This window comes from Staurois parvus, unplaced genomic scaffold, assembly GCF_062004578.1.
Source record: "Staurois parvus isolate SC_StPar_1 unplaced genomic scaffold, SC_StPar_1.0 ptg000343l, whole genome shotgun sequence".
Lineage (NCBI taxonomy): Eukaryota > Metazoa > Chordata > Amphibia > Anura > Ranidae > Staurois > Staurois parvus.
Genome location: NW_028318139.1, coordinates 2,626,525 through 2,646,105, shown reverse-complemented (window position 1 = coordinate 2,646,105; position 19,581 = coordinate 2,626,525). Strand labels below are relative to the sequence as shown.

Sequence of the window (19,581 nt, the reverse complement as noted above, 5' to 3'; positions counted from 1 at the left end):
GGAGGCCGTACAGGGACCCATGACACACTCTGGACTTGGCAGCAGCATGAGGAGGCGGTACAGGGGCCCATGACAGATTACGGGCCTGGCAGCAGCATGAGGAGTCGGTACGGGGGCCCATGGCAGATTACGGGCCTGGCAGCAGCAATGGGAGGCCCGTAATCTGCCAGCACCCTATGACAAAATGGAACCCACCAGCAGTGTGAGGAGACCTGAAAGTGGCACATGGCAGAGTGTGGCGATGGAGACAGCAGCAATGGGAGGCCATACAGGGACCCATGACACACTCTGGACCTGGCAGCAGCATGAGGAGGCGGTACAGGGGCCCATGACAGATTACGGGCCTGGCAGCAGCATGAGGAGTCGGTACGGGGGCCCATGGCAGATTACGGGCCTGGCAGCAGCATGAGGAGTCGGTACGGGGGCCCATGGCAGATTACGGGCCTGGCAGCAGCAATGGGAGGCCCGTGATCTGCCAGCACCCTATGACAAAATGGAACCCACCAGCAGTGTGAGGAGACCTGAAAATGGCACATGGCAGAGTGTGGCGATGGAGACAGCAGCAATGGGAGGCCGTACAGGGACCCATGACAGATTACGGGCCTGGCAGCAGCATGAGGAGGCGGTACAGGGGACCATGACAGATTACGGGCCTGGCAGCAGCAATGGGAGGCCCGTAATCTGCCAGCACCCTATGACAAAATGGAACCCACCAGCAGTGTGAGGAGACCTGAAAGTGGCACATGGCAGAGTGTGGCGATGGAGACAGCAGCAATGGGAGGCCGTACAGGGACCCATGACAGATTACGGGCCTGGCAGCAGCATGAGGAGGCGGTACAGGGGCCCATGACAGATTACGGGCCTGGCAGCAGCAATGGGAGGCCCGTAATCTGCCAGCACCCTATGACAAAAGGGAACCCACCAGCAGTGTGAGGAGACCTGAAAGTGGCACATGGTAGAGTGTGGCGATGGAGACAGCAGCAATGGGAGGCCGTACAGGGACCCATGAGAGATTACGGGCCTGGCAGCAGCATGAGGAGGCGGTACAGGGGCCCATGGCAGATTACGGGCCTGGCAGCAGCAATGGGAGGCCCGTAATCTGCCAGCACCCTATGACAAAATGGAACCCACCAGCAGTGTGAGGAGACCTGAAAGTGGCACATGGTAGAGTGTGGCGATGGAGACAGCAGCAATGGGAGGCCGTACAGGGACCCATGACAGATTACGGGCCTGGCAGCAGCATGAGGAGTCGGTACGGGGGCCCATGGCAGATTACGGGCCTGGCAGCAGCAATGGGAGGCCCGTAATCTGCCAGCACCCTATGACAAAATGGAACCCACCAGCAGTGTGAGGAGACCTGAAAGTGGCACATGGCAGAGTGTGGCGATGGAGACAGCAGCAATGGGAGGCCGTACAGGGACCCATGACAGATTACGGGCCTGGCAGCAGCATGAGGAGTCGGTACGGGGGCCCATGGCAGATTACGGGCCTGGCAGCAGCAATGGGAGGCCCGTAATCTGCCAGCACCCTATGACAAAATGGAACCCACCAGCAGTGTGAGGAGACCTGAAAGTGGCAGATGGCAGAGTGTGGCGATGGAGACAGCAGCAATGGGAGGCCGTACAGGGACCCATGACACACTCTGGACCTGGCAGCAGCATGAGGAGGCGGTACAGGGGCCCATGACAGATTACGGGCCTGGCAGCAGCATGAGGAGTCGGTACGGGGGCCCATGGCAGATTACGGGCCTGGCAGCAGCAATGGGAGGCCGTACAGGGACCCATGACACACACTGGACCTGGCAGCAGCATGATGAGGCGGTACAGGGGCCCATGACAGATTACGGGCCTGGCAGCAGCATGAGGAGTCGGTACGGGGGCCCATGGCTGATTACGGGCCTGGCAGCAGCAATGGGAGGCCGTACAGGGACCCATGACACACTCTGGACCTGGCAGCAGCATGAGGAGGGGGTACAGGGGCCCATGACAGATTACGGGCCTGGCAGCAGCATGAGGAGTCGGTACGGGGGCCCATGGCAGATTACGGGCCTGGCAGCAGCAATGGGAGGCCCGTAATCTGCCAGCACCCTATGACAAAATGGAACCCACCAGCAGTGTGAGGAGACCTGAAAGTGGCACATGGCAGAGTGTGGCGATGGAGACAGCAGCAATGGGAGGCCGTACAGGGACCCATGACACACTCTGGACCTGGCAGCAGCATGAGGAGGCGGTACAGGGGCCCATGACAGATTACGGGCCTGGCAGCAGCATGAGGAGTCGGTACGGGGGCCCATGGCAGATTACGGGCCTGGCAGCAGCAATGGGAGGCCATACAGCACCCTATGACAAAATGGAACCCACCAGCAGTGTGAAGAGACCTGAAAGTGGCACATGGCAGAGTGTGGCGATGGAGACAGCAGCAATGGGAGGCCGTACAGGGACCCATGACACACTCTGGACCTGGCAGCAGCAAGAGGAGGCGGTACAGGGGCCCATAGCAGAGTGGCGAAGCGTAAGCAGCTTAAATTGAAGGCCATACAGAGGCCTATGTTAAAAATAATAACATGTTTGGGGCATGATTCATGGCGTATTTAGTCAGTTGTGTCAGGAACTGGTGGTTTGAAATCCAGACTAATCCACGCCTGATTCATTTTCACAAACGTGAGTCTCTCCACACTTTGGGTGGACAGTCGTGTCCTCCGCGGAGTTACAATACCTCCTGCCGCACTAAACACGCGCTCCGATGCCACGCTACTGGCCGGGCATGACAGCCTTTCAAGGGCAAATTCAGCTAGTTGGGGCCAAAGGTCAAGTTTCGTTGCCCAGTAGTCAAGGGGATTGTCTACCTCGGTTGGCAGGGTGCTGTCCAAGTAGGCCCGAGCCTGTTGTTTGAGGTCCTGCTCCAGGTCCACCTGATGCTGCTGCTGCTGCGGCTGGTTAGTAGTTTCCCCACTGCGCTGGTGAAGAAAGTTACTCATCATCGACTGCAGACTGAGGCAGCCGCTGCTGGTGGAGCTGCCACTGCTCCTACCACCCCACCCCTCCCCTGCTGCCATGGCAGCGGAACGCGAGCTCACAGGGCCCACAGTGTCTGAGGATGGACGTTGGCGCAGAAAGGCAGAGACCAACTGACTACATAGGTGGTTTTTATAGTACTTTATTTTGGCCGCCCTCTCAGCAGGTGTGAAAAAGGCCACCATTTTTGAACGGTAGCGAGGGTCCAACAAGGTGGACAGCCAAAAGTCATCCCTCTGTCTGATGGTTATTATTCGGCTGTCGCTACGCAAGCAACCGAGCATGCTATGGGCCATTTGTGCCAAGGAATGCGAGGGACTCCCTGCCTCCATTTCCACAGCATACTGCCACGGTGCGTCTGGGTCCTCTGTCTCCTCCTCCTCCTCTACCAGATGCTCCTGCTCCTCCACTCCTGTCCGCTGAGTGGAAAAACCACCCATTTCACTCAATAATTCCTGAGCACCAATGTCCTCCTCTACCTCCTCCTCTTCTTCCTGTCCTGCCCCCACAGGGGTCATGTGGCGTTGAGATCTGTGCGCCACGTCTACCGCACCCTGACCAGCCATTGTTAACAGCATTTGTTCCAGGACGTGCAACAGAGGAATGACGTCGTTCATCCCATAGTCCTGCCGACTCACGAATAGCGTGGCCTCCTCAAAGGGCCTGAGCAAGCGGCAGGTGTCATGCATGAGCTGCCAATGGCTGACATCTAAGTTACACAGGGGAGTACCTTTATCCGCTTGTAACATCAGGAAATCGGTGATGGCCTTTCGCTGTTCGTAAAGGCGGTCTAACATATGTAGGGTTGAATTCCACCTTGTTGCAACGTCACAGCATGAGGAGTCGGTACGGGGGCCCATGGCAGATTACGGGCCTGGCAGCAGCAATGGGAGGCCCGTAATCTGCCAGCACCCTATGACAAAATGGAACCCACCAGCAGTGTGAGGAGACCTGAAAGTGGCACATGGCAGAGTGTGGCGATGGAGACAGCAGCAATGGGAGGCCGTACAGGGACCCATGACACACTCTGGACTTGGCAGCAGCATGAGGAGGCGGTACAGGGGCCCATGACAGATTACGGGCCTGGCAGAAGCATGAGGAGTCGGTACGGGGGCCCATGGCAGATTACGGGCCTGGCAGCAGCAATGGGAGGCCGTACAGGGACCCATGACAGATTACGGGCCTGGCAGCAGCATGAGGAGGCGGTACAGGGGCCCATGACAGATTACGGGCCTGGCAGCAGCAATGGGAGGCCCGTAATCTGCCAGCACCCTTTGACAAAATGGAACCCACCAGCAGTGTGAGGAGACCTGAAAGTGGCACATGGCAGAGTGTGGCGATGGAGACAGCAGCAATGGGAGGCCGTACAGGGACCCATGACACATTCTGGACCTGGCAGCAGCATGAGGAGGCGGTACAGGGGCCCATGGCAGATTACGGGCCTGGCAGCAGCAATGGGAGGCCCGTAATCTGCCAGTACCCTATGACAAAATGGAACCCACCAGCAGTGTGAGGAGACCTGAAAGTGGCACATGGCAGAGTGTGGCGATGGAGACAGCAGCAATGGGAGGCTGTACAGGGACCCATGACACACTCTGGACCTGGCAGCAGCATGAGGAGGCGGTACAGGGGCCCATGACAGATTACGGGCCTGGCAGCAGCATGAGGAGGCGGTACGGGGGCCCATGGCAGATTACGGGCCTGGCAGCAGCATGAGGAGTCAGTACGGGGGCCCATGGCAGATTACGGGCCTGGCAGCAGCAATGGGAGGCCCGTAATCTGCCAGCACCCTATGACAAAATGGAACCCACCAGCAGTGTGAGGAGACCTGAAAATGGCACATGGCAGAGTGTGGCGATGGAGACAGCAGCAATGGGAGGCCGTACAGGGACCCATGACAGATTACGGGCCTGGCAGCAGCATGAGGAGGCGGTACAGGGGCCCATGGCAGATTACGGGCCTGGCAGCAGCAATGGGAGGCCTGTAATCTGCCAGCACCCTATGACAAAATGGAACCCACCAGCAGTGTGAGGAGACCTGAAAGTGGCACATGGCAGAGTGTGGCGATGGAGACAGCAGCAATGGGAGGCCGTACAGGGACCCATGACAGATTACGGGCCTGGCAGCAGCATGAGGAGGCGGTACAGGGGCCCATGACAGATTACGGGCCTGGCAGCAGCAATGGGAAGCCCGTAATCTGCCAGCACCCTATGACAAAATGGAACCCACCAGCAGTGTGAGGAGACCTGAAAGTGGCACATGGCAGAGTGTGGCGATGGAGACAGCAGCAATGGGAGGCCGTACAGGGACCCATGACACATTCTGGACCTGGCAGCAGCATGAGGAGGCGGTACAGGGGCCCATGGCAGATTACGGGCCTGGCAGCAGCAATGGGAGGCCCGTAATCTGCCAGCACCCTATGACAAAATGGAACCCACCAGCAGTGTGAGGAGACCTGAAAGTGGCACATGGCAGAGTGTGGCGATGGAGACAGCAGCAATGGGAGGCCGTACAGGGACCCATGACACACTCTGGACCTGGCAGCAGCATGAGGAGGCGGTACAGGGGCCCATGGCAGATTACAGGCCTGGCAGCAGCAATGGGAGGCCCGTAATCTGCCAGCACCCTATGACAAAATGGAACCCACCAGCAGTGTGAGGAGACCTGAAAATGGCACATGGCAGAGTGTGGCGATGGAGACAGCAGCAATGGGAGGCCGTACAGGGACCCATGACAGATTACGGGCCTGGCAGCAGCATGAGGAGGCGGTACAGGGGCCCATGACAGATTACGGGCCTGGCAGCAGCAATGGGAGGCCCGTAATCTGCCAGCACCCTATGACAAAATGGAACCCACCAGCAGTGTGAGGAGACCTGAAAGTGGCACATGGCAGAGTGTGGCGATGGAGACAGCAGCAATGGGAGGCCGTACAGGGGCCCATGACAGATTACGGGCCTGGCAGCAGCAATGGGAGCACCGTAATCTACCAGCACCCTATGACAAAATGGAACCCACCAGCAGTGTGAGGAGACCTGAAAGTGGCACATGGCAGAGTGTGGCGATGGAGACAGCAGCAATGGGAGGCCGTACAGGGACCCATGACACACTCTGGACCTGGCAGCAGCATGAGGAGGCGGTACAGGGGCCCATGGCAGATTACGGGCCTGGGAGCAGCAATGGGAGGCCCGTAATCTGCCAGCACCCTATGACAAAATGGAACCCACCAGCAGTGTGAGGAGACCTGAAAGTGGCACATGGCAGAGTGTGGCGATGGAGACAGCAGCAATGGGAGGCCGTACAGGGACCCATGACACACTCTGGACCTGGCAGCAGCATGAGGAGGCGGTACAGGGGCCCATGGCAGATTACGGGCCTGGCAGCAGCAATGGGAGGCCCGTAATCTGCCAGCACCCTATGACAAAATGGAACCCACCAGCAGTGTGAGGAGACCTGAAAGTGGCACATGGCAGAGTGTGGCGATGGAGACAGCAGCAATGGGAGGCCGTACAGGGACCCATGACACACTCTGGACCTGGCAGCAGCATGAGGAGGCGGTACAGGGGCCCATGACAGATTACGGGCCTGGCAGCAGCATGAGGAGTCGGTACGGGGGCCCATGGCAGATTACGGGCCTGGCAGCAGCATGAGGAGTCAGTACGGGGGCCCATGGCAGATTACGGGCCTGGCAGCAGCAATGGGAGGCCCGTAATCTGCCAGCACCCTATGACAAAATGGAACCCACCAGCAGTTTGAGGAGACCTGAAAATGGCACATGGCAGAGTGTGGCGATGGAGACAGCAGCAATGGGAGGCCGTACAGGGACCCATGACAGATTACGGGCCTGGCAGCAGCATGAGGAGGCGGTACAGGGGCCCATGGCAGATTACGGGCCTGGCAGCAGCAATGGGAGGCCTGTAATCTGCCAGCACCGTATGACAAAATGGAACCCACCAGCAGTGTGAGGAGACCTGAAAGTGGCACATGGCAGAGTGTGGCGATGGAGACAGCAGCAATGGGAGGCCGTACAGGGACCCATGACAGATTACAGGCCTGGCAGCAGCATGAGGAGGCGGTACAGGGGCCCATGACAGATTACGGGCCTGGCAGCAGCAATGGGAGGCCCGTAATCTGCCAGCACCCTATGACAAAATGGAACCCACCAGCAGTGTGAGGAGACCTGAAAGTGGCACATGGCAGAGTGTGGCGATGGAGACAGCAGCAATGGGAGGCCGTACAGGGACCCATGACACACTCTGGACCTGGCAGCAGCATGAGGAGGCGGTACAGGGGCCCATGGCAGATTACGGGCCTGGCAGCAGCAATGGGAGGCCCGTAATCTGCCAGCACCCTATGACAAAATGGAACCCACCAGCAGTGTGAGGAGACCTGAAAGTGGCACATGGCAGAGTGTGGCGATGGAGACAGCAGCAATGGGAGGCCGTACAGGGACTTATGACACACTCTGGACCTGGCAGCAGCATGAGGAGGCGGTACAGGGGCCCATGGCAGATTACGGGCCTGGCAGCAGCAATGGGAGGCCCGTAATCTGCCAGCACCCTATGACAAAATGGAACCCACCAGCAGTGTGAGGAGACCTGAAAGTGGCACATGGCAGAGTGTGGCGATGGAGACAGCAGCAATGGGAGGCCGTACAGGGACCCATGACAGATTATGGGCCTGGCAGCAGCATGAGGAGGCGGTACAGGGGCCCATGACAGATTACGGGCCTGGCAGCAGCAATGGGAGGCCCGTAATCTGCCAGCACCCTATGACAAAATGGAACCCACCAGCAGTGTGAGGAGACCTGAAAGTGGCACATGGCAGAGTGTGGCGATGGAGACAGCAGCAATGGGAGGCCGTACAGGGACCCATGACACACTCTGGACCTGGCAGCAGCATGAGGAGGCGGTACAGGGGCCCATGGCAGATTACGGGCCTGGCAGCAGCAATGGGAGGCCCGTAATCTGCCAGCACCCTATGACAAAATGGAACCCACCAGCAGTGTGAGGAGACCTGAAAGTGGCACATGGCAGAGTGTGGCGATGGAGACAGCAGCAATGGGAGGCCGTACAGGGACCCATGACAGATTACGGGCCTGGAAGCAGCATGAGGAGGCGGTACAGGGGCCCATGACAGATTACGGGCTTTGCAGCAGCAATGGGAGGCCCGTAATCTGCCAGCACCCTATGACAAAATGGAACCCACCAGCAGTGTGAGGAGACCTGAAAGTGGCACATGGCAGAGTGTGGCGATGGAGACAGCAGCAATGGGAGGCCGTACAGGGACCCATGACAGATTACGGGCCTGGCAGCAGCATGAGAAGGCGGTACAGGGGCCCATGGCAGATTACGGGCCTGGCAGCAGCAATGGGAGGCCCGTAATCTGCCAGCACCCTATGACAAAATGGAACCCACCAGCAGTGTGAGGAGACCTGAAAGTGGCACATGGCAGAGTGTGGCGATGGAGACAGCAGCAATGGGAAGCCGTACAGGGACCCATGACAGATTACGGGCCTGGCAGCAGCATGAGGAGGCGGTACAGGGGCCCATGACAGATTACGGGCCTGGCAGCAGCAATGGGAGGCCCGTAATCTGCCAGCACCCTATGACAAAATGGAACCCACCAGCAGTGTGAGGAGACCTGAAAGTGGCACATGGCAGAGTGTGGCGATGGAGACAGCAGCAATGGGAGGCCGTACAGGGACCCATGACACACTCTGGACCTGGCAGCAGCATGAGGAGGCGGTACAGGGGCCCATGACAGATTACGGGCCTGGCAGCAGCATGAGGAGTCGGTACGGGGGCCCATGGCAGATTACGGGCCTGGCAGCAGCAATGGGAGGCCCGTAATCTGCCAGCACCCTATGACAAAATGGAACCCACCAGCAGTGTGAGGAGACCTGAAAGTGGCACATGGCAGAGTGTGGCGATGGAGACAGCAGCAATGGGAGGCCGTACAGGGACCCATGACACACTCTGGACCTGGCAGCAGCAAGAGGAGGCGGTACAGGGGCCCATGGCAGAGTGGCGAAGCGTAAGCAGCTTAAATTGAAGGCCATACAGAGGCCTATGTTAAAAATATTAACATGTTTGGGGCATGATTCATGGCGGATTTAGTCAGTTGTGTCAGGAACTGGTGGTTTGAAATCCAGACTAATCCACGCCTGATTCATTTTCACAAACGTGAGTCTCTCCACACTTTGGGTGGACAGTCGTGTCCTCCGCGGAGTTACAATACCTCCTGCCGCACTAAACACGCGCTCTGATGCCACGCTACTGGCCGGGCATGACAGCCTTTCAAGGGCATATTCAGCTAGTTGGGGCCAAAGGTCAAGTTTCGTTGCCCAGTAGTCAAGGAGATTGTCTACCTCGGTTGGCAGGCTGCTGTCCAAGTAGGCCCAAGCCTGTTGTTTGAGGTCCTGCTCCAGGTCCACCTGATGCTGCTGCTGCTGCGGCTGGTTAGTAGTTTCCTCACTGCGCTGGTGAAGAAAGTTACTCATCATCGACTGCAGACTGAGGCAGCCGCTGCTGGTGGAGCTGCCACTGCTCCTACCACCCCACCCCTCCCCTGCTGCCATGGCAGCGGAACGCGAGCTCACAGGGCCCACAGTGTCTGAGGATGGACGTTGGCGCAGAAAGGCAGAGACCAACTGACTACATAGGTGGTTTTTATAGTACTTTATTTTGGCCTCCCTCTCAGCAGGTGTGAAAAAGGCCACCATTTTTGAACGGTAGCGAGGGTCCAACAAGGTGGACAGCCAAAAGTCATCCCTCTGTCTGATGGTTATTATTCGGCTGTCGCTACGCAAGCAACCGAGCATGCTATGGGCCATTTGTGCCAAGGAATGCGAGGGACTCCCTGCCTCCATTTCCACAGCATACTGCCACGGTGCGTCTGGGTCCTCTGTCTCCTCCTCCTCCTCTACCAGATGCTCCTGCTCCTCCACTCCTGTCCGCTGAGTGGAAAAACCACCCATTTCACTCAATAATTCCTGAGCACCAATGTCCTCCTCTACCTCCTCCTCTTCTTCCTGTCCTGCCCCCACAGGGGTCATGTGGCGTTGAGATCTGTGCGCCACATCTACCGCACCCTGACCAGCCATTGTTAACAGCATTTGTTCCAGGACGTGCAACAGAGGAATGACGTCGTTCATCCCATAGTCCTGCCGACTCACGAATAGCGTGGCCTCCTCAAAGGGCCTGAGCAAGTGGCAGGTGTCACGCATGAGCTGCCAATGGCTGACATCTAAGTTACACAGGGGAGTACCTTTATCCGCTTGTAACATCAGGAAATCGGTGATGGCCTTTCACTGTTCGTAAAGGCGGTCTAACATATGTAGGGTTGAATTCCACCTTGTTGCAACGTCACAGCATGAGGAGTCGGTACGGGGGCCCATGGCAGATTACGGGCCTGGCAGCAGCAATGGGAGGCCATACAGCACCCTATGACAAAATGGAACCCACCAGCAGTGTGAGGAGACCTGAAAGTGGCACATGACAGAGTGTGGCGATGGAGACAGCAGCAATGGGAGGCCGTACAGGGACCCATGACACACTCTGGACCTGGCAGCAGCATGAGGAGGCGGTACAGGGGCCCATGACAGATTACGGGCCTGGCAGCAGCATGAGGAGTCGGTACGGGGGCCCATGGCAGATTACGGGCCTGGCAGCAGCAATGGGAGGCCCGTAATCTGCCAGCACCCTATGACAAAATGGAACCCACCAGCAGTGTGAGGAGACCTGAAAGTGGCACATGGCAGAGTGTGGCGATGGAGACAGCAGCAATGGGAGGCCGTACAGGGACCCATGACACACTCTGGACCTGGCAGTAGCATGAGGAGGCGGTACAGGGGCCCATGACAGATTACGGGCCTGGCAGCAGCAATGGGAGGCCCGTAATCTGCCAGCACCCTATGACAAAATGGAACCCACCAGCAGTGTGAGGAGACCTGAAAGTGGCACATGGCAGAGTGTGGCGATGGAGACAGCAGCAATGGGAGGCCGTACAGGGACCCATGACACACTCTGGACCTGGCAGCAGCATGAGGAGGCGGTACAGGGGCCCATGACAGATTACGTGCCTGGCAGCAGCATGAGGAGTCGGTACGGGGGCCCATGGCAGATTACGGGCCTGGCAGATGACGACGAGGCTGCCAAGTGCGATCAGCCTCATCATCATCAATTAGGGTCTCCGCCTCACTACTAGCCCCCTCGGCTGCGTGTGGGTCAGGAGACAGACCTGTCTCTAGACCGGCTACCGAGCCACTCTCCTCGCCAGTACTTCTTCGCCTGGCTGCTGAAGAGGCGGATGTCTCCCCCCGTTCCTGACCGCCCTCTGTTAGCTCTTCCTCACTGTACAGTGGGGCTGAGCCCACAGCATGCGATACTTCGCTTGGTGAGGGAACACCAAAGGACAGGGGCAGGTAGAGGACACGTGATTTCAGTGGGCTTGCTCCCGGGCCATGCCAACTAACGGTTGTGTCTGACGTACCCACCGACCGTTGGCTGTAGGTGTCAGAGGTGACCTGGGAAGAGGAAGACGACCGAGCCAACCAATCGATGACGGCAGGGTTGTCGGTGGAGACACGACCGCTGGATGACACCGGGAGCACTGGCCTCTGGCTGCGACTAGTGCTGCCTCGACCCCTTCCTCTGCTGCCACGTCTGCTCGCTCCTGAAACATTGCCTCCTCTGCCACTCCTCTGCGTGTTGTCTGACATACTCTTTAATTCAACGATTCTGTGTCCCTGAGTAACGATTCTGTGTCCCTGAGTAACGATTCTGTGTCCCTGAGTAACGATTCTGTGTCCCTCAGTAACAATTCTGTGTCCCTGAGTAACAATTCTGTGTCCCTGAGTAACGATTCTGTGTCCCTGAGTAACGATTCTGTGTCCCTGAGTAACGATTCTGTGTCCCTGAGTAACAATTCTGTGTCCCTGAGTAACGATTCTGTGTCCCTCAGTAACGATTCTGTGTCCCTGAGTAACAATTCTGTGTCCCTGAGTAACAATTCTGTGTCTGTCCCTGAGTAACAATTCTGTGTCTGTCCCTCAGTAACAATTTTGTGTCTGTCCCTGAGTAACAATTCTGTGTCCCTGAGTAACAATTCTGTGTCCCTCAGTAACGATTCTGTGTCCCTCAGTAACGATTCTGTGTCCCTGAGTAACAATTCTGTGTCCCTGAGTAACAATTCTGTGTCCCTGAGTAACAATTCTGTGTCTGTCCCTGAGTAACAATTCTGTGTCCCTGAGTAACAATTCTGTGTCTGTCCCTGAGTAACAATTCTGTGTCCCTGAGTAACAATTCTGTGTCCCTGAGTAACAATTCTGTGTCCTTCAGTAACGATTCTGTGTCCCTCAGTAACAATTCTGTGTCCCTGAGTAACAATTCTGTGTCTGTCCCTGAGTAACAATTCTGTGTCCCTGAGTAACAATTCTGTGTCCCTGAGTAACGATTCTGTGTCCCTAAGTAACGATTCTGTGGCCCTAAAGTCTCTCTGGCCCTAACTCTGTCCCTAATACAGACAGGTCTGTCTCTCTTGAATGACCGGAGGCTAATGGAGAATTGTAAGATGGCCGCAATTTATAGCTCCACCATTACACAGTGCTGGCTGCTGATTGGCTAATGCGATCACATGTCATGAATGAATGCATTATGGGTCAGCGCGCCTTGTCTGCGCGCCTTCCCAGAGATCCCCGCTCCGTCGCCACACATGTCGCCGCCATTTTTGGGAAAATTTGATTCGTGTATCCGAAGTTTGCTAATTTTCGGATTCGGCGCGAATCGAATTTTTCCTGATATTCGAAACGAATTCCACTTCGCCATGTTCGATTCGCTCATCTCTAGTAGGAATGTCTGCCACTGTCACAACAAATGTAATTATGGTAGTAAAAATGAACGAGGACCAGTTATCATGTATGAGCATCTTTCTCAAACCAAGTGATCTATCACAAACTCAGGCTCACTTGCATGTGTTCCTTCATCCCACGTATCCACAGCATAAATGCAGGGATAAACCCTTAAAATGCACAAATGCAGTAATAAAAGATAGTTCAAAGCATTTTTTGACAGGTATAGCTAATGTAGTATGTAGGGTTGCCACCTCATCCCTTTAAACCCAAACACATGTAAAATACACAGGTTCTGAGGCTAATTTAACACATATAAGACACTAAGTGAGTTTAATTACCACCTTAATCAGCCCAGAACCTGTGTAATTAATATGTGTTTGGGTTTAAAGGAATGAGGTGGCAACCCTAGTAGTATGCCACTGCTCAGAGTTTACTAGGGTACCTGCATCATCTTTTTTTCCTCCGGGTATCATGAACAATGGTTAATGAAAGAAAGAAAAAGCACACAAGTACCTGAAGCACTGAAAGAGACTTATGAAAGAGTAACTGAAATTATTCTTTGGTAGGGTGGGGTGTTCCTCTGAGGGACATTGAACCATGATGAAATAGTTCATGTGGTTTGACAACTTATACAGGTGGACATAGAGGCCCTGATTTACTAAGAATTGAGTCTACCAGCAGATGCTGAACATTCAGGCAGACTCAATTATATCACTTAAGACCTGTCAGTCTTCAGAAAAGAGTCTAACAAGCTGATTGGAAAAGAGTCTACTTTCTAGGCACAATCCCCTTAGTAAATACACAGTCCGTTTAGACTCATTTCTAGGAGCAATGCTGGATATGGTCGCTAGGTGGCGCACAAGCACGGGCTTTGTCCCGTTAGCATTTTTATGTGCCAATATAATGATACATCTTCATTCTCCTTAACCACCTCCCGTTTGGCCATTGTATATAAACGGTCGGACGGTGGCAGTGCAGGGTCGGGTGGCCGGGAATGCGCAGCACCGCGATCCAGTGCCCGCTGTGTCCTCTGGACACAGTGGGGTTTATTTACTAAACCTGGTTGACTCAGAATCTTGGGCACCTGTGCATGGTAGCCAATCAGCTTCTAACCTCAGCATGTTCAGTTAAGCTTCAGCAATAAAACCTGGAAGCTGATTGGTTTTTATGCAGAAGTGGACAAGATTCTGAGTCAACCAGGTTTAGTAAATAAACCCCAGTGGAACACCGATCGTCGGACGGGACCTCTGTACGAGGTCCCGATCATGTGATCACTGATTGGCCAATCAGTGATCACATGCAGAATAGTAAGCAAGATGTCACTTGTGACATCATTGCTTACTATGTGTGAAATCTGTGAATGATCACAGAGGTCACATGGTACAAGGCTATTCACAACAGCCTTGTACCATGTGACAAGCTGTGACCAAACACAGCTCACTCAGTAGTTCTCAATGGCTGCAAGAATGCAGCTAGGGAGAAGGAGAAATTATTGCTTTTACATACTTTATGGGTGTAAAAGCAATCAGTGTAAAAAAAAAAAAATCTTCTTCACACCCCACAAGTAGTAAAGTGTCACCATGGTGATATAGTACTGCTAGGGTGACTGTACATTAAAAAAAATTAAATAAAAAATAATATAAAAAAATAATTAAAAAATGTTTAAAAATGATAATTTTTGCTTATAAACTAATTTGGGTTATTTTTTTTTACAAAAAATAGAACAGAATAAATTTTGCCCAAGATTTATGATGAAATACTATTTATTTGCAAAATCTTATAAGAAAAACACTTTTTTTCAAAATTTTTGGACTTTTTAATTTGCATAGCAAAAAAATAAAAATCCCAGCGGTGAATAAATACCACCAAAATAAAGCTTTATCTGTCTCAAAAAAATGCTAAAAAATTCATATGGGTACAGTGTTGCATGACCGCGCAATTGTCATTCAAAGTGTGATAGGACTGAAAGCTGAAAATTGGCCTGGACAGGAAGGGGGTAAAAGTGTCTGGAAGTGGTTAATCATGTAACTATTCTACATTCCAGCTCAAACTCTGTTTGCTACAGTGGCTTAGTGGTTAGTACTCAGAATTTACAGCACTTGGGTCATGGGTTCTAATCCCAGTCATGGCTACACCTGTCTGGAGTTTGCATACTTTCCCTGTATGGGTGTGTTTCTGCCAACATTACAAAGACATGCTGTTAGGTTAATTGGGCCTAGTATATGTTTGAGTTTCTGGCCTTAGATTGTAAGCTCCTTGACATTACAGACTATTGTGAATGGACAAAATATGGAGGTCAATTTCCAGGGTTCTGTCAGTGCCAGGAATTTTGATCAATTAATTAGGATTTTGGCTACTGACTAGAAAGTGGAAAGGGAGTGAATCTTACCTGCGTCCTGTTCTTCCGACCAGGGGCAGACTGACTATTTGGAAACTCAGGCACTGCCAGAGGGCCCGGGGTCAGTAGGGGGCCCCATGAGATGCCCCTGGTACCTTTTGTTCACAGGCTTTTTTGAGTTTGGGCAAGGACACAGGGGCCCCTATGATCCCCTATTGCCCGGGGGCCCCATGAGTTGTCAGTCCGCTCCTGCTTCTGACAAGTTTGAAACTTTCAATTTTCCTTCTGTTTATATTTCATTGCAACTTTGTTTCTCTTCTCTTAAACCTCTCTCCTTATACAACTTGCAACTTGACCCCCCCCCATCACCTGTTCCATCTGAAAATCTATGTATTCACTCTTTTTATTTAACTACTTATTTACTGATCTTCTTGATGTGTCTCATTTCCTATCACCTACAGCTCGGATCTAGCATTATTATAAGATTCCTAATTGTATCTCACCACTAGTCTGATTGAATTCACAATTCCTGGTCAGTCCCGTTCCTTTATCTATAATAACCTTTAGGGCCAGTTCACACTACATGTGTTTCAGTTGCTTTTTCTGCATCCAAAACGCACAAAAAGAAGGTTATATGGTTGTCAATGTCATAGTTCACATCAGTGCTTGCAGTTCCAGTGCGTTGCAGGTTCTGCCAAAAAAGTCGAACAGGCTGCATTGTTTATGCATAGAACTGTACTGGAACACGGTAAAATGCCCTGGAATGCAGTAAAAAGCACATGTCCCTAATTAAATTGAAGAAAGAGAGAGGGGAAAAAATTAACTGGAATGCATAAGAAAATGCAGTGGAACACGTCAAAAATGCATCCAAAATGCACTGGAACACTCTAAATATGCATCAAAAAAGTACATGCATAAACACATCTGAAACACATCTAGACTGTGTTTCTATAGTGTGAACTGACCCTTAGGACTTGTTCACACCATTTGTGGTACAGAAATGCATGCAAGAGCAAGCATTTTCCTCCACAGCAAAGAAATGCAATGTCCTTTGCAGGTGTGCGCAGGTACCATGATGAAAACGTAATTGCACCTCTACACGTCTAGTAAACACAGATGCATTCACAGCCACCAAAACGCATGGCACCACACTACTGTGCAGTTAGGTGCAACACACTTTTAAAATGATATGCCTGCAGTATTTTTGCATGTTCCCACAGGTTAGGCAGCCCACTGAAATTAATGAGCTGAGGAAAAAAAAGTAAAAAATGCCACATTCACACAGGTCCTCTGGCCTGTACAGCATGAATGAGTGGGTTGTTCATGTGGCTGGAGCCACCTGTTACACTATGGGCACACAGCAGCTGTATGAATACAGGTTTTAATCTGACAGGTGTGCAGGCGTGGGGAAGTGGCCCTGAATGCTCACTGTCTGTGTTCAGGGCTGTACACCTGCACCCATATGCTTGTCAAATTAGGACCTGCGGCATTTCCATAGTGTAACATAGGTTGCCTGCAAACGGCGACAGCCACAAAAACAAACCACTGATTCAAACTCTAGAGGCCACAGCACCCATATGAATGAGCCCCAATACCTCAAGTACACACACAGCTTTATTTATGAACTCAGTACAGTTTTATCATTTAGATTTAACAGGAATTTGGTTGGGATTATGTCCATTAATAATGTTTTTAGTGTATTTTCACCATAAATATAATTTGGATATTTTCTCTGGTGGCGGGGGGCTGTCAGGTAGGCTGTATGGGGCCCCGTGATATCTAACAGTGGCCCTGGGTGTATGTTTGTGTCTGTGTCACCTGTATAGTTAGGAAGAACAATAACTTTTTCTATGGAATACCTTGAACCTCTGCTATGTACGTCAATATGTCTAGGAATCGGACATGTTTTCAACTGAAAATACAATTATTGGTTTTGTTTCCCCTGCAAATGAGGATCATCTCCTCGGTCAAGAACAGCAATCTTGCCATGTCCAGAAGTGGTCTGGAATTCCACAAAAGAACAATTCACAAAGCCAAAATATAGATTTGCATATTACCACTAAACTCTCCTAACTATACTCCCATCCACTAAGACTCCCCACTACCACTTCCGGGTGTGTGCAAATGTCCTTCTGCAAACGTGATGACGTATTTCCGGTATGACAGCTGCTCTAGCGCCTCCTCTAACCCCCAATGAAGGCCACACCCACCACTGTCATTTATTTGGTCAGAGAAAGTGATTGCACCTGATTATCCAGCACCAATCCTCTTCTCCCCTGCGTTGACCCTTGGTATACAGGCCCCACAAATTAGAGTCAGAAAGAAAGCAACAGTAAAGTGTACCTGTGCAGCATACAACAGAAAATTGAACAGGGGGAACCTCATGGCAACATTTATTGGCACTATGGGCACTATGGGCACAATTAACTCCAGATTACCGCATGAGTTAAGGCATATGACCACATCTCGCATGCAATACTGAAAATGTCAATTCACTTTTGCTAGTATGCGGGATTTCCTATAAATCTAAAAAACACTTATGAAATCAAACATAAAAAGACCTTACTCCCTGGTCACATCAAAGCCAATTTGGATATCGTGTGACTTACAGTGAAGTTGCTGATTTCCTTGTGATTTGCAAGACATCTGACACAGAGGTCTATGCAAATTGCCACAAAAGTAATACATGTACTGCTTTAAAAATCAGTGTCGGAAACGCACCCATGTGACTGCTCTAATAGACAATAGGGTGCAATTTGCATTATGATTTGCAAGTTGAATGTCATGCAAATTGAATGCCAAGTCGCACTCGATGTGACCGCTATTAGAGCGTTCATATTGGTGTGGTTCAAACTTGGTCGGAGCCGCAACGATTTATAAAGTAGTGAATACACTACTTTTGGTGAAATCAGCATGTCCCCCGACTTTGAAATCATGCGACTTCACTGTAAGTCACATGCTTTAAAATTTGGGCTTGATGTGACCGTGGTATAAGTCTCAACAGCCTTCTGGAGTGGCCCAGTCAGAGTCCTGACCTCAGCCCGATTGAAATGCTGTGGCATGACCTTAAGATAGCGATTCACACCAGACATCCCAAGAATATTGCTACACTGAAACAGTTTTGTGAAGAGGAGTGATCCAAAACTACTCCAGATCGTTGTGCAGGTCTGATCTGCAACTACAGGAAACGTTTGGTTGAGGTTATTGCTGCCAAAGGAGGGTCAACCAGTTATTAAGTCCAAAGGTTCACATACTTTTTCCTCCCTGCACTGTGAAGTTACAGGAAACTTTGTTTCTTTTAAGAAACTAAAAGTAAACATTGTTTCCTTTAGGGAAATAAACTCAACGAAAACTTTCTATTTTAGCTGGGGGAAAGTGACAGCTGAATTTCTGAGCTATAGTGAAGAAAAAAAAGCGATAATTTCATTGAAAAACCAGCACCATAATAAATAAAAAAAGGCGTGGGGTCCCCCCTCCCATCCATATCAAGCCCTTCAGGTCTGGTATGGATCTTGAGGGGAAGCCCCATGCCAAAATAAAAAAAAATGTCATGAGGTCCCCCCCAAATCCATACCAGACCCTTATCCGAGCATGCAGCCCGGCAGGTCAGGAAAGGGGGGGAAAAGTGAGCGCCCTCCCTCCTGAACCATATCAGGTCACATGCCCTCAACATTTTGGGGTGCTTTGGGGCAGGGGGGCTCCCCCCAAAGCACCTTGTCCCCATGTTGGCCTCTTCCTCACAACCCTGGCCAGTGGTTGTGGGGGTCTGCGGGAGGGGGGCTTATCGGAATCTGGAAGCCCCCTTTAACAAGGGGGCCCCCAGATCCCAGCCCCCCCATGTGAATGAGTATGGGGTACATGGTACCGCTACTCATTCACAAAAAGTGTGTAAAAAAAGACAGGACATGGTCTTTGACAAGTCCTTTATTAAAAGAAGAATCTAAAAGAATGTCTTCCAAAGTAGATCCAACGTCAATCACGATGTATGCCGCTGCCAACCCCCCCAAAAAAAAACAAAAAAAGGTTCCATTCCCAACGGTGGCTACCAGCCCTCTGCTCTGAGCTGGGTTGACAGTTCTTAAATATGTGGCCTGATATGGTTCGGGGGGGGGGGGGGGCGCTCGCTCATCTCCCCCTTTCCTGACCTGCTGGGCAGCATTCTCGGATAAGTGTCTGGTATGGATTTGGGGGGGGCGCCCCATGCCATTTTTTTTTTAATTTTGGCATGGGGATTCCCCAAAGATCCATACCAGACCCGAAGGGCTTGGTATGGATGGGAGGGGGGACCCCATGCCTTTTTTTGTTCTTTTTTTAATTGCCGACCTTTATTTTTAGATTCAGCTGTCAAAATATATTTTATCTAGATCTTAGAAATATGT

General features: G+C 52.2%; 1 protein-coding gene across 1 annotated transcript in view; it reads left to right on the top strand.

The window, feature by feature from the left end:
* LCP2 (lymphocyte cytosolic protein 2) overlaps positions 1–19,581 on the top strand; it is a 348,123-nt gene that overhangs the window by 142,346 nt on the left and 186,196 nt on the right. The window lies entirely within an intron of this gene.